We start from the raw sequence: 14,355 nt of genomic DNA on the forward strand, positions 1-14,355 counted from the left end.
GGCGCAAATGTGAACTGCTTGCACGGTGCCAGCCACCTGGCGGCACAAAGCTCAGCCAAACACACAGCTAATATAGCAGTAACTAAGTTTTTTCTACAGTGCTGCTGGCTCAAATTGCGGCAGGAGCGTAATCATGAACACGTTGTATTTTGATATGTTTAAAATGTATTGCACTTGGTTACAGGAATATTAGCTCTGTATTTGGCTGGTTAAGCTCTGCGCCGCCAGATGGCTGGACCGTGCATGCCGATCAGGCCGCTCGCGTACGTCTAGGAAGCTCCTTCATCACAGCGGTATGGAGGGGCTTTAGTTTACGCTCCTGCCTATCCGTCAAAATACCCAGCTCGCCTGTGGTTACCGGAATATCGGACACGCTCGGCGCTGCGACAGAACGCTCGCAACGCACGCTGCCTGATCGCCCTCGCTGAGGATCGACGGCCGGGCGGCTAGGGGATCGGTTGGAGAACCTTCGCGCGCTGGCTCCAAGACAACCGGAAGTCGGCGACAACGTACGTCACAACATGACGTAGAGCCAGCGAAGGCGGAGCTTAGCCCCGATCACTCGACGAACGGGTTGAGGAGGAAATGCATGGCTAGGGAGGAGGGTAACTTGTAATCGTCCGTAGCTCTCTTAATATGAGACGCTTCACTGAAATTGTGAATCGAATATTTTACTGTAGCTGTACCCTACGCGTCTACAAAACTTATCCGAATCGTTTCAGGGACCATTTAACGAGGCCTATTTTTTGCGACTACGCAATGACTCTTTTGTTACCTAGGACACATGAAATAAACTTATTTTGAAATCGCCCCCAAGCAAACAACAATTGGCATGAACTATACAGAATACAGCTTATATGCAAATGAGCGTACTAGGCGAAAATTAGCGATGCCCCTTCGGGGCAAGACAAAACTCTCTCCGAATCTTTGTAATAAAGTTTATCTATCAGGCAACCAGGTGTAGCGCTCCTCCTCCTTCTCCTCCTCCTCATCATCATGATAATCAACAGCAGCAGCCTATTTTATGTCCCCTGCGGGATTAATTTTAAAGCGAAGCTTTATATCTCTAGGCGAAATCGTCTGTGTACAAAAAAATTGCTCCATCTCCCGCTAAAGGGAACCATGTGTGGATGCGAAGCAGCGGGGAGATTGAGCTTGAGCGGGAGATGGTTTCGCGGCAGCGGCCCGAGCGCTCATCGCGGCGCTGCACAGGAGAATGAGGCGCGCGCACTCCGTCATTTTCATACCGCAGAACTACCGTGGCGCCCCAGCGGAGTATGCAGCTGTCGCACCACCTGTCGTGCACGCCGCTCCGGATTCCTAGAGGAAAGAGAGGGGGAGGGGACGCACATGCGCTGCGGGGGTGTGGGACGCGGGCGCCGCTCCAGACAGTAGAGGATTCCTAGAGGAGAGAAAGGGGGGCGTAGGAGAGGGGAGAGAAGGAGACGGGACGCGCATGCGCTGTGGGGGTGTGGGACGCCGCGGGACGCAGGCCGGACAAAGCCCCCGCCATGAGCTGCTTCGCATCTAAAAAACCACCATCATCAGCATTGGTTCGAGCGTCGTCGTCTTCGTCCGCAGCTTGCTCGTTGGCGCTCCTCGGGTGGCGCTCATGATCGTGTTCGGAACGCACTCGTGCCACTGCTCCCAAATTTACTAGATGATACTGCTCCTCCCCGCGTCATCGTCGTCGTCTTCCCACAGCTGGCTGTGTTATCGCTCATCATTCCCGCGCAGAATGCACTGTTATTATGTCATCGTAATGGGAAGTCCGCGTTTAACGGGGGCATGAGCCATTGCTTAAGGGGGTATGAGCCATTCGTTGTCTTACGTAACGGACAGGTTTAATTTTGAGCAATTGGAATTCGAAGAATCGCAAGCGGCAATGGGCGGGTGAATGCTGCTAACCACGCTGCCGAGCAAACTCGAGACATCGAACGCAAGCGACAACGGCGAACTGCGGGCCTACCGTCAGTGACGTCGTTCTCTCCGTCGCAGCCGAACCTGTGTGTAACCTCATAATTGCGAAATACTTATGAACCCTCGGATAACCTTTGATAAACACCCGGGCTGTACGTTTGAGGTCGCTGGGTAACTATCTTCAACGAGTAAAGGGCGGACGAATTTTTTCTTCCGTTATTCAATTATCCCTGTCTTGCGTCGGCTAATTCCATCCCGCGCCTGCAAATTTACCAATTCTATCACTCAACTAATTTTCTGCCGTCTTCATGTCTTCCATGCGCTCCCTTTCCTTGGCACATAATCGATAACTGTAGTATTCCACGGTTACCTGCGCTAGGCAGTGCGTGGCCTGCCGCATTTTTATTGCGATAGCAATTATATGGACACTCAAAAGCAAATTTCTGATTCCTAGAGGAAAGAGCTGCGGCACCAAGTGCCTATTTATATCGTAGGCTCTGGCAACAGTCACCAACGCCGCACGATTTTGAGCGAACGCGGGCAAAACGACGACGGCGTCGAACACGCGCATGCGTGCGGGGTGTGCTGCGAAGCATGGCGGCTACTTTGATCTGTCTATCTATCTATCTATCTATCTATCTATCTATCTATCTATCTATCTATCTATCTATCTATCTATCTATCTATCTATCTATCTATCTATCTATCTATCTAGCCGCCTACGACTTTGTGCTCTCATGGTCGTATCGTTAACTTGGTATGTACCAAAATTGGCATACTATGACAAGAGTATATGACGAACATAAATGATATGCCATGACATGAATGTTATGACATGCATGTCATGTTGGTCATGAAACAGCCGCCTACGTCTTGGTGCTCCCATGGTCGTTTCGCTAACTTGCAGGGTACCAAAATTGGCATAGTATGACAGGAGTGTGTGCCAAACATAAGTGATAGGACGTGACATCAATGTCATGACATGCCTGTCATGTAGGTCATGACAATGACCCAGCGAAAGAAATTAACACCCAAAAACCACTGAAGTGGGTTCGGACGTGGGTACTAAGTGAAGGAAACACTAAATGATGCTGGTAGAAGTCATAGTCATGAGCATGACTCAGCAAAAATGACAATGACTCAGCGAAAAAAAATTAACACTCAAAAACCACTGAAATTGGTTCGGACGTGGGTACTAAGTAAAGGAAACGCTACAGGATGCTGGTAGAAGTCATAGTCCTGAGCATGACTCAGCAAAAATGACAATGACTCAGCGAAAATAGATGAACACTCAAAAGCCACTAAAATGGGTTCTGACGTGGGTACTAAGTGAAGGAAGCAAAGCATGATGCTGGAAGTCATAGTCATGAGCATAACTCAGCAAAAATGACAATGAATTAGCGAAAAAAGTATAGCACTCAAAAACCACAGAAATGGGTTCGGACGTGGGTACTAAGTGAAGGAAGGACTACAGGATGCTGATAGAAGTCATAGTGATGAGCATGACGAAGGCTTTCGCCTTAAGGTCTCTTAGGTGTATCTAAAGGGACTCCCGAGGACTCATGACATGAATGTCATGACATGCGTGTCAAGTAGGTCATCAAGGAGCCGCCTACGTCTCGGTGCTCTCATGGTCGTTTCGTTAACTTGGGAGGCTCCCCGCACACTGCTTCGCATAACATCGATTCCCACAGGGCGTGTTTTCTCCTAATGTCAACTAGAACATCGGCCACCCCCGTGTGGTCTCTAATGCACACTGCTGTCTTCCTCTCTCGTAATGTTACGACTATCATTTTTCGTTTCAGCGCTTGGTAAGGGGTCAGTAACTCCGTCTCAACCATCTTTGTTAACCTCCAAATTTCTGATCCAGGTAGAATGCGATGTTTGGGCGCTTTTCGTTTTAAGGATTTCGGTAAGCTAGCCGTCATGACTTGGCAATACCTGCCGTATGCGCTCCAACCTTTTTTCTTTCCTGTGTACGCTTTCTGCTCATGATCCGAGTTCATCGTGACTAATTGCTATAGATAAACGTACTGTTGCGCAGATTCCAGAGGCTGGTTGTAAATCAAGACCTGTCGTTATGTTGCCATGATTTTGAACATTAGCTTAGTCGTCTGTGAAATTTTTTATAAACACCTTCTCAGACCTTTTTTACCAAGGTCCTCAATCATTTTTGCAAGTTGCCTGTATCATTGCTGAACAGGACAATGTCATCTGCGAATCGCGGTTTCCTGTGAATGTTCTCCATTGATCCTCACAGCAAACCGGCCCCTGTCAAACAGCCTGTAATGAAGGGTATTGGAGAGATTGTGTCGCCTTGCCTGACGCATTCTTCCTTTACTGTTACGAATTATATTTTCTTTCGAGATTTTACGGAATAGTTGACGCATGGTTCTTTTGAACCTTGACCAGACAACGCCTTCATGACTACTATTTTTAATCAAGTTTTCTTCATCTATGAAGTCTTTAGAGAGGTCAGGTGTGTGAATACCTGGTTGATGTCATCTGTGTTATTCACTTTTGAATATTTCCTCCTAAAGAGAGCCTCCTCTCTTGGTTTTATAAGTCAAGTACGTGTTGCGTACATGAGTGTAATTACCTGAGTGCATATTTTGTGCAATACCGAAGCGAGACAATAGGTATAGGATTCTTCAATTATTTAATTTCTCTCTTATGAATCAACATGATGCTTGCAAGTTGGAGCTAAGGCACCAAGAGAGCAAAGAGGCAATTAAGCTCTCCCAAGTAACGAAGGACGCAACAATAATAAATCATGACAGAACATACAAGAATCTGATTGTACAGGTAAGATCAAACTGCTGATCAAGAAAATAAATGACAATTGAAATTTATCATCGAAAAGACTGATGAAGAAGTGAAAAAAACGGCAGCGCATGAAATTAGGAAAAAAACTTGGCACTGGAAGGAATAAGATGTATGGGAGCGAAAGATAAGCAGAGTATGTCACCAGAAATTCGACAATATAACAAAGGCAGCAAAGTTATTCTGTAGGCCATTTTCAGCGCGATACTGTGGGAGCCATCTTGCTTGATCACGTTTTTTTTCGTGCTGTGGCAGCATTGCGTTCATAGCCAATAATACTTCCAGTCAGCTATTTTAACAGTCAACTTAGCCAAGCGGGAACAATTATTTTGTTCCATAGGCACATGCTCTTGATGTGTTTAGATATAAGGAACGTGCATCATGCGCTTTCTCTTTCATGCAAGTTTGTTGTTATACTTCGCAATAAAATTCACTTTTCAGTCATTCTACCTTCACTGCACAACTGGTGCCATCTAAAGTGTTCTATATACAGTAATACCCCGTTAACTCGAAGTAGCAAAAACTGGGAAATAATTAGAGATAGGTGGAGTTTCGAAATAGCTGAATTCACGAAAATATAAGCATAACTTCCGCATAAAACCAACATGGCGCCTTTCCAATATGGCGCCAGTAACCGCCGACTTCCTCACAAGAGCTGAATGTAGCAGGAGCGGTACTTCTTGCAGATCACTTTTTGCGATATTATGTGCGACCCAGCAACCTACACGTCGGTCCTATATAGGCAAGTACCTCATAATCAGATCGTGGTTTTGGCACGTAAAACCCCATAATTTAATATAGGCAACGGCGAACCATTGTTCACCTTTGGACAGTAGGGGGTGTTCCAAAGCTTGACGTCTACGACGTATTTCCGGCTTTCAAAATCGTGTTCGCCGCTTGCAGTCCGCTGAACAATGGCCTCAAGATCTGCATCTCTCGAAAGCGCCATGCAACGCCGCGGGAAAGCGGTCGCCACCGCCCTGCTTAGTAATGCGACAACCGCCAGCGCAGCCACGCACAACAGCTGCCTCCGAGCACCGGTCATCGAGACACCGCCGTGCGAGGATACCGTGTTCAAAAGTGGCGGCGCGCTCGCCTCTGGCCGACGCTACTCTTTCTCGCACTCTTTGCGCGCGTCAGCGGTCGTAGCGACGCTCTGCCCGCGTAATCAATCCGCGTAATCAAGCCGACTCAGAACTGTTGAGGAGGGTGAAGTAGAACCAAGCAAAAGGCATTGGGACAGAATTGCAGACCTGGGCCGGTATTTTGCAGCGATGCCTTACCGATGCTAATGCCTTTTCTTGAAATTCATGAATTCGTGAACAGACAGTGAACAAAACTGTTATTCAGGACACTCTGGGCTTAAATCCGGTGTCTATCGAACACGTACATCGTCTCGGAAGAGCCGAACGGAACAAGAATAGGCCAGTAATTTTGAAGCTGCTAGATTTCAGGCAGAAATCAAGCTATACTTTAAAATAGATTATAAACTGAAAAATAGCAACTTCTGAATCGGAGAAGATCTTTCACCCAGAATCAGAGACATTAGAAGGAAGCTGTGGAATAGCGCCAAAGAAAACCGCGAGAAGAACGATAAGTATCGCTCGCATTTGATAAACGGTTCGTGAACAATCGAGCCTTCTTTTGGGACGAAAAAAAGAACGACAAGGTCCCTCTCAAAAAAAAAAAAAAAAAAAAAAAAAGAACGAGGCACTACTGAGGCCGCAAACTCCCCAAACTCGTCAACATGTAAAATCAAAGCTCTAACCATTTTAAATGTTAACGCGAGAAACGTTCTGAACAAAATAGAAGCTCTGGAAAGTCTTCTACTGGAACATGATCCTGATATAGTAGAAGGTTACGGAAACATTGCTTTCTCCCGAAATATTTGATGATGAGCTCGTTCCTCCCAATTATGTCATTATTCGAAAGAACCGACCTTCTTGTGGCGGTGGCGTCGCTTTACTCATCAAAAAATGCCTTTAGTATGTATGCGTTCCCGTTGTGACAGACGCCGAGACTGTTTTAGGCCGGCTTCTTTGTGATGACATCGCCATATTTCTTGGGTGCATTTACCGTAGCGCGTGATCAGGATACGAGTGCATCACCAGAATTAAAGACTTCATTCGACATTACGTATGCAGCTCTCGTGTCCTGCTAATGGGATACTTTAACATTCCAGACATTGATTGGACTACACTTAACCACACATCGGTTGCCGCGGACGCACTGATAGACTTAATGTTGAACTTTAACCTTGATCAAATCGTATCATCTCCAACGCGCACACAGAACGCCACTGAAAGTATACGTGACTTGATACGCACTAGTCAGCACTTTCCAATAGACCAGGTTCTAACTGATGTAGTTGAGGGCATATCAGACAATAGCATACATATCTGCTTGCTGACACTCGGCTTTAGCTTTGCAGTTAAACAGCGGGGATGAACTGTAATAGATTTTAAAAGGGCAGAGGATAACAGTGTGCTAACCCATCTCGCAAATTAGTTTGAATTTTTTTCACAGCTAGCTTCCGACGCAGCCAGTGATACTAACCTACTTTGGCTCAGGTTAAAATCTGCTGTTATCCACTTTATTACTAACTTCATACCAACGAAACTTAAGAAATCAACAGTGAACAATACTTAGATAACACGTGAAGTTATTCAGGCAAAGTGCACAACCAAAAGGCTGCGCGAGGTGGTGAAATTCACAGCATCACAGACCATCTTAAACTCAATGCATCCCTTGATAAGTTAGTAGACTGGTGCGCTAAATGGCAAATGTCCATAAATGTAAAAAAATCCCTAAGCATTGCAGTACCACGTAAACAGAACCCGTCCCAATTTACTTACACTATTAATGGTAAACCACTAGCGAATGTTAAACAACATAAGTATTTAGGCGTTACGTTGGGACGTCTGACCTCAGATGGGACACACATTACGGCAGCCGCACTACGCAAGCTGTTCTATGTAAAAAGATGTTTAAGAATCGCACCTGCGCTCTAAAGCTACACTATATAAGTAAGACCAGGGTTAGAATATGCTAACACAGTTTGGTTCCCTCATTGCCTAAATAGTGTAACAAAATTGGAGTCAGTACAGCGCAAAGCCATAAGATTTGTGTACAACAAGTATAAACGCACGGACTCTCCCACTAACCTTCTGGGTTCTTCTGCCATTAGGACACTGTCCACAAGGGCAAAGCAAGCACGGCTCAAGTTTTTGTACCAACTGCTGCAGGACAGCTGTATAAGATAGATGTGTCTAAGTACGTCGCATTTTCTCAGTCGCGCCCGACTCGTCATAAGCATAAATACACATTAACTGAATATTCTTTCAACAACGACTCATTTGGGCAATCGTTTTTTCCACTTACGATCCGTGTATGGAATCGGCACGGACGCCGAAATAGTGTCCGCTTTCAGTGCGAAGTTAGAACATACATCTAACCTCTAGTACCATCGCCATAGCCGAGCAAACTCTCTCATTTGCATGCTAGTTCTGTTTTCTTAGATTCCTGCACTTATACAACGCATTGTTTTTCCTAATATTTGCTGGTGATGGCCGATGAAATGTGTACCGGTTTTCTTGGTGAAATAGATTGCTTAACTTCTTAACATACCTTCTGCTTAACTTAATTGCTTAACATAAAACTTCTGCTTAACTTAATTGCTTAACTAATTGCTTAACATAACTTCATTCTTGTACTATCACTTGATTGCTTCTTTATTCCATTCCCAATTTTGCAACAGATTGCAATCCTGTACCTGGTTGTGCTTCGCTTTTTTATTTTTCAATATTATTTCCTGGTGCTTGCACATTGCGCATGATCGATACGGCGTTGATTTTCTTTGCTTGGCAAACTGGTTGTAATCCTTTCTCGTGGTTGTGCTTCATTTCGTGTGCCCAGCATTAGAAGCCGGGTGTTCTACCTCTGCTCCACACCACCACATGTGTGCGCAGCATGCGTGTTTACAAAATGTTATATTTGAATTTGTGGCTCATCTTTGCTTTGAATGCTTTGTATAGAAGCTTGCGTTCTTTTCTTTTTTCTCGAATAATATTTTTGTTCTCTTGTAAGGGTGACTACTTCTTCAGGACGTCAATAAAGTTTACTACATACCTACCTTGTAAGCACAATGTGCTTGATTGTGCACTGTTAAAACTTTATTACAATATTTATGTTTTTGCTTGAAAAACTGCTTCGATCGCATTTATTGCTTTTATGCTACCCTGGCGGATGTGCTTCGGTATTTCTTTTCTTTGTGTGTGTGTGTGTGTGTTTGCACAGAGCGCATGTTTTGAAAATGTCGATTCTTTCTTTCTGTTTTTTTAAAACATGATTGTCTCTTTGTAATGCCCACCTGCTATGCTTCTCAACTGAGAGTGCCAGTAGTGAAAATAAATAAAGAAATAAAAAAAATAAACTCCGAGCCTGTAACAGCTGTAATCGGTGAAGGGAAGTCGTAGGCAATTTGTGCAGAACAGGGGCGGAGTCAGCAGTTTTTGGAGGACAAGTTCTGAGCTAAAGGGGAGCAGGAATGCAGCTAAAATATAAATCGTAATTGTATATCTGCATATAGGTGCCTATTTATTTATGCTTTGTATAGCGTCTCAAAATGTTTTCTTTTTCGGGGTGCGCTCTTTTTTGTCTTGAAAGCGCATTCTTCATTCCTCAAGACCTGGCAGCATTGGCACAGGAGCTGTCGCTAATGGCAGCGAACTGTGACCTATCAAATAAAAGGTTCTGTTGCCAACGCTAGTTGTGGAGCTTTCGAGGGCCTATGACGATCTGCTTGACACAGTTTAACAATGGCAAAGAAAAGAATTGGCTGTGGTTTATCTCAAGTAGTCGAGTAGCGATAGCTACAGACCCCCGGCTGCGTTTAGGCTTCGCTTGTGGTTAGACATCATCTGTACTGCGGCCTCAACTATGGCTGCGGTGACGCGAGCTATCCCCTTCTATACTCTCGGCTTATCACAGCCGCGGAGCTGAGTTGCTGGAGAATCGAGGGCCGTGGTGTGACGTCACAGTGCGGCCACGGCTTCAAAGTGCGGCGACGGCGAAGAGGCGAAAACCTGGCGTAATGTAGCTATCACTACAAAAGATCGCGAAAACTCTGCTCGTTCGTCTGAGGCCACGCGGCTCCATGTCTTACTGCAGGCTGGTATTTGAGAAAAAGTCGCAGCTTCGCCCGAATGGTGAAGCATCGATTGCGACAGCAAATTAGTAGAAAACTATACGAAGTAAGGATAGTAGTTTTAGCTGCCGTATGAACTTGGAAGCATTCCCTTACTAACTAAATTAACATAACAAGCATGGTGTCAGCGCGCACAGTAAGCATGAACACATCACACTCGATAATCGCGGACACTTGCTCTCCAAACGTGAGGAAGCGTGAGGAAGCGCGAGAGCAGCACCGAGCGAAGTGGCCTTCCTGCTGTCTATCGCTTCAACGCAAACTGAGCGGCGGGAACAGAGCATGCACAAAGGTATCAGCCATCTGCCAAACGCGTTCAAGAGATGGCGCGCGCGAGCGCGCGCGGCCGCGCAAAGTACGCAGTTGGCGCAGGTACGGCAGCGCAGGAGTAGAACCCCGCCCCCCTCCCTCCCGCGCTGACTCTCCGCTTTCCTCCCTGCGTGCGCGAGATTGAGCGGCGATCGTCGGTTCCCCTTGCGCGCGGTGGTCGCGAAATGAGCAGTTGCTGCCGGAGAAAAACGCCGCCCCCCTCCCTCCATCCCCCCACGGCCCTTCGCTTGACGGACGACGGCGCATTTCTTGTCAGCTTTCCTCTCTTGAGCGCCAAGATTGAGCTGCGATCGTCGGCTCCCTTCGCGCCTTTTTACTCGCACATACAGCATACGGCGCGCGGCGACGGTGTTACCGCCCTTGGACATTATACGGAACTTCACGGTGACGCCGATCTCGACGGCACAACTAAGCCTGAAGTGTCCATATAATTGCTATCGCAATAAAAGGAACACATTGCAAAGAATGGCATTTAAATAAAGAACAAAGAAAAAAAAGAGCTTAAGGAAAAGTACAGTCTTCGAAGAGCTACCGCTCTGGAGTAACAATTTTTTTTCGGCAAAAAGAAATTTCGGAGGCTTTTTCATGCAAACACTGAAGAATTCTAGCGTACGCGAAGCCGTCAAACATGCGGAAATAGCAGAACACTCCGTTTACCTCCGTCGATATGCAGCTCTTGTTTTCAGTCCTCAAACTTATTGTGAAGAACCTATTATTAGGAAGAGGCAAAATATGCAACTCCAAACACCAGTTATCATTATCATTTGTTACTGTTCTTGTAGCTTTGGAACAATTTGTAAAAAAAATCTATTCAACACCTCTTTTACAGCGAAGCTGTTAACGGCTAGATTCCAGGAGATCGCGTCCGTAGACTGACCGGCGTGTACAACATTTTCGGCTCCATGTGCGTGGCGGTTTCCCGCCAGTTGTGCCTGAGCACAAGTGCCAAAACGGATGACTAACGTGACTCATAGGTCATGACATCGATAATGTCACATGCTCGTCAGTTACGTCAGGATTAACAATAATAAAATCACGTGTGGCGCATACCGGCATTGGATATGCGGGTACGAGTCAGGGACAATAAATGAAGAAAGAAGGAAGGAAGGAAATAAAGAAAGAGAGAAAGAAGGAAGGTAAGAAAGAAATCACGTGTAGCTCATACCCGCGTTGAAAATGTGGCTAGGAGCCACCGCGAGCAGGAGCGGGAGATATCTCACAGGACTTTGACGCTACCATGCCGTGTGCCGCGGCTATGCACGTTGTGGCTAATACACTAGCTTATGACGATGGGGTGGACTTCCCGCAGCAAACGGACTACTGGCCATCCCGCCGGGCGATAACAAGACTCCGGTGACCTTGCTCTTTGACGAACATGCCGAGGACGCTCAATATAATCAATAATGATAATATGTAAATTCACTATAGCAATATTCACTACAGCAGACCCACCATAGTGACAGCTTCGCAGGCTTCCATCTTCGCAGTAGTGGAAGGGCTCTGAATTTTCTTTCTGGAGCTATAGGGACTTCAATTCATACGGCACGGATTTTATATTGTGTCAAAAACTGTTTAGCCGATTTCTTGGCGTATTTTTCTTTCTGTGCTTGCTCCACTTGATGCACCACTGCAAGCAGTAAAGTTGGCCCTTTATATAATATGCAAAACCTGCTCATTGGGGTAGACCAGACGTTTAAACATGTTGGTTGCCGCATGCGCATTGAGTAGAAAGCGGCTTCTTGTCTGCCCATAAAATTCCTGTGAACCGAGAGCTCGGATAATATGGCTGCTGTCTTTCGTATCTCACGAGTGAACGCTGTACGTCAGTTTTCGAACCAGTTAATTTCACTCTACGACGGCATACAATACTGTTACGGTGAGATGCTGTGGGTGTTACCCAGCACCTCCACCAATACTGTTACGGTGAGATGTGTTTATTAATGAAAATGATGGATGCGAGAGGCTTAGGGACCGATGAGATCACAGTCTGAACTCACGACGTCTTTTTTCACTTTCAAGCGTCCCCCCCGTATTGTAGCAATACTATATACGTAGTGCCTTTTTAGAGCACACCTCTTAGACGTCCGTTCCTGCGGCGAGCGTTGGCGTCGGCGCGCCTCGGCGTCCCTCGTAACCGAGCGAACGTGCATGCACAGCGAAGGATGAAAGATCGAACGCGAATCGCAGCAGGGGATATGACGTGGATAGCGAAGAGAGCCGAGGCGCAAAGCGGAGGACGAGGGTATGGCGAAAGCGTGAGAAGAAAATCGCTGTGCCTCGCAAGACGTGCTCTGCGGCAACGACCGCAACAAGATGGCGCCAGAGTAGCTCGCCTTTGTCTCTTCACCGATGGCATGCATCCAGTGCGTCATGAGCGGAGGTCTGTCTGCAGCGGCTGCTGTGAATCGTGCCCGTGCAAGACCCACGCGCTGCTTCTCCCGATCTCCCGATTAACGAGGCAGTCGTGCCACGCTTCGCTCCGTTTGCAACGCGCCGCAAGAGACGGATCGTCCGGGCCAGCCAATATACCACTAAATGAAGCACGTATAGAGCTGCGCTCAATTTTCGCATTAGGGAGTATCGTATACGCCGGTGAATTCTTTTTAACGCCCATACGCGCTGTATGAACGCTCACAAAATATATTGGTGTCAATAACTCGTATAACGTCTGCGGGAAGCTCGAATTGCCAAATCAACATGTCCTGCCTTTGAAATGCGCAAGCAGTCATCTGTCTACATTACTAGTCTCTTCTAGACAATCATTGCAGTTAGATTTGTAGGCTCGTGCTTTAGATTGTTCGCATCCGGTACTCAGTTGCCCGGCCGTGCCATGCGGTGTTTATTACGGATTCCTTCAATTTCCGGAGAAAAGGTTCATCACACCGTCAGCGGGCGCATTTCCAACGACGAGACACGCTTATCCGGTGATCGAGCAAAACACGTGGCAAGGATAACCTCACGCCTAAGTGTCGCTGCGCTTTCGCCATAGACGCGGCCAGTAGAGGGAGCAGGTGTTCTAAGCGCATCCACCTGTAGCTGTCGAAAGATGTACCCGTCTTCGTTTCAGCAGATCCATTCGCCATAACGCGGCGTGGTTCTAAGAGCTCCGTTGGCTATCGCGGACGTGGACGGCCATTGCGAACGGCACTTGCGAACGGTACGTCAACATCGTCATCGTAGGCACTCGATTATGCGCTTGCAAGCGTGGCCCCCGGTACCGTATTCCAGGAGAATCTGGGGCGCTCGCGGTGGCTGGCCGGCGTTGAATGGATGGGGAAATAGTCACTTTATGACTGCACGAGGATGCCCAACTTTTCGTTCAACATGGCGGACAGAGGAGATGACGTGAGAAGTGACACGAGCAGGATATATATATATATATATATATATATATATATATATATATATATACGTTTTTAGCGCGTAGGTCCTGTTCGTATCACCTTGTCCAGTTGCCCGCTTTGTTCGCCATGTTACTTTTCGATTTCGCGACTGACTGGGCTTGTCCGGTCGAGTATCTGCAGCACTCTCGAGGAGCGACCACATTCCACTTTCCCATCTATCGTCCAAAGCTATACCTGCTGAATTAGTCCCACAGTATACCAGAAATGCTTTCGACCACTCTGAGTAGCCGATTACGCAAAGTCGCGTTTGTCGCCAGAGGGCCTTGCAGATTGCGCAAGCTGGATTATAGGTGGCCTTATTAGCTGGGGACAAGCTCAGACTTTACCGTTCAAAATGCATGTAAAACGCGAGAACGCCCTCATTACACTCCCACCGAATCGGTTCGAATGAAAGTGGTTGAATTTAATAGAGAAATCAGAACTCAAGGAACTGCACGAAGCATATTCTTAGGGCCTCGAATTTCTCACTAAAATTGTCAAAACTCATTTGGAGCATTTAAAACGGATTAATATGATATGATAGTTGTAGTGTTTACAGCACGGGGTAAACTTTTGCAATGTTTGGTGGGCTTCTGGAAAGTCCTAACGAAATATTGGTGGTGTATTTCAAAGCGGCTTATAAACTTGGATACGTCAATTCTGTTCGCTTTAGGCGTCTCAATAGGTGTAGCT

The sequence above is a fragment of the Dermacentor silvarum genome, chromosome 8, assembly GCF_013339745.2.
Source record: "Dermacentor silvarum isolate Dsil-2018 chromosome 8, BIME_Dsil_1.4, whole genome shotgun sequence".
NCBI classification, from domain to species: Eukaryota; Metazoa; Arthropoda; class Arachnida; order Ixodida; family Ixodidae; genus Dermacentor; species Dermacentor silvarum.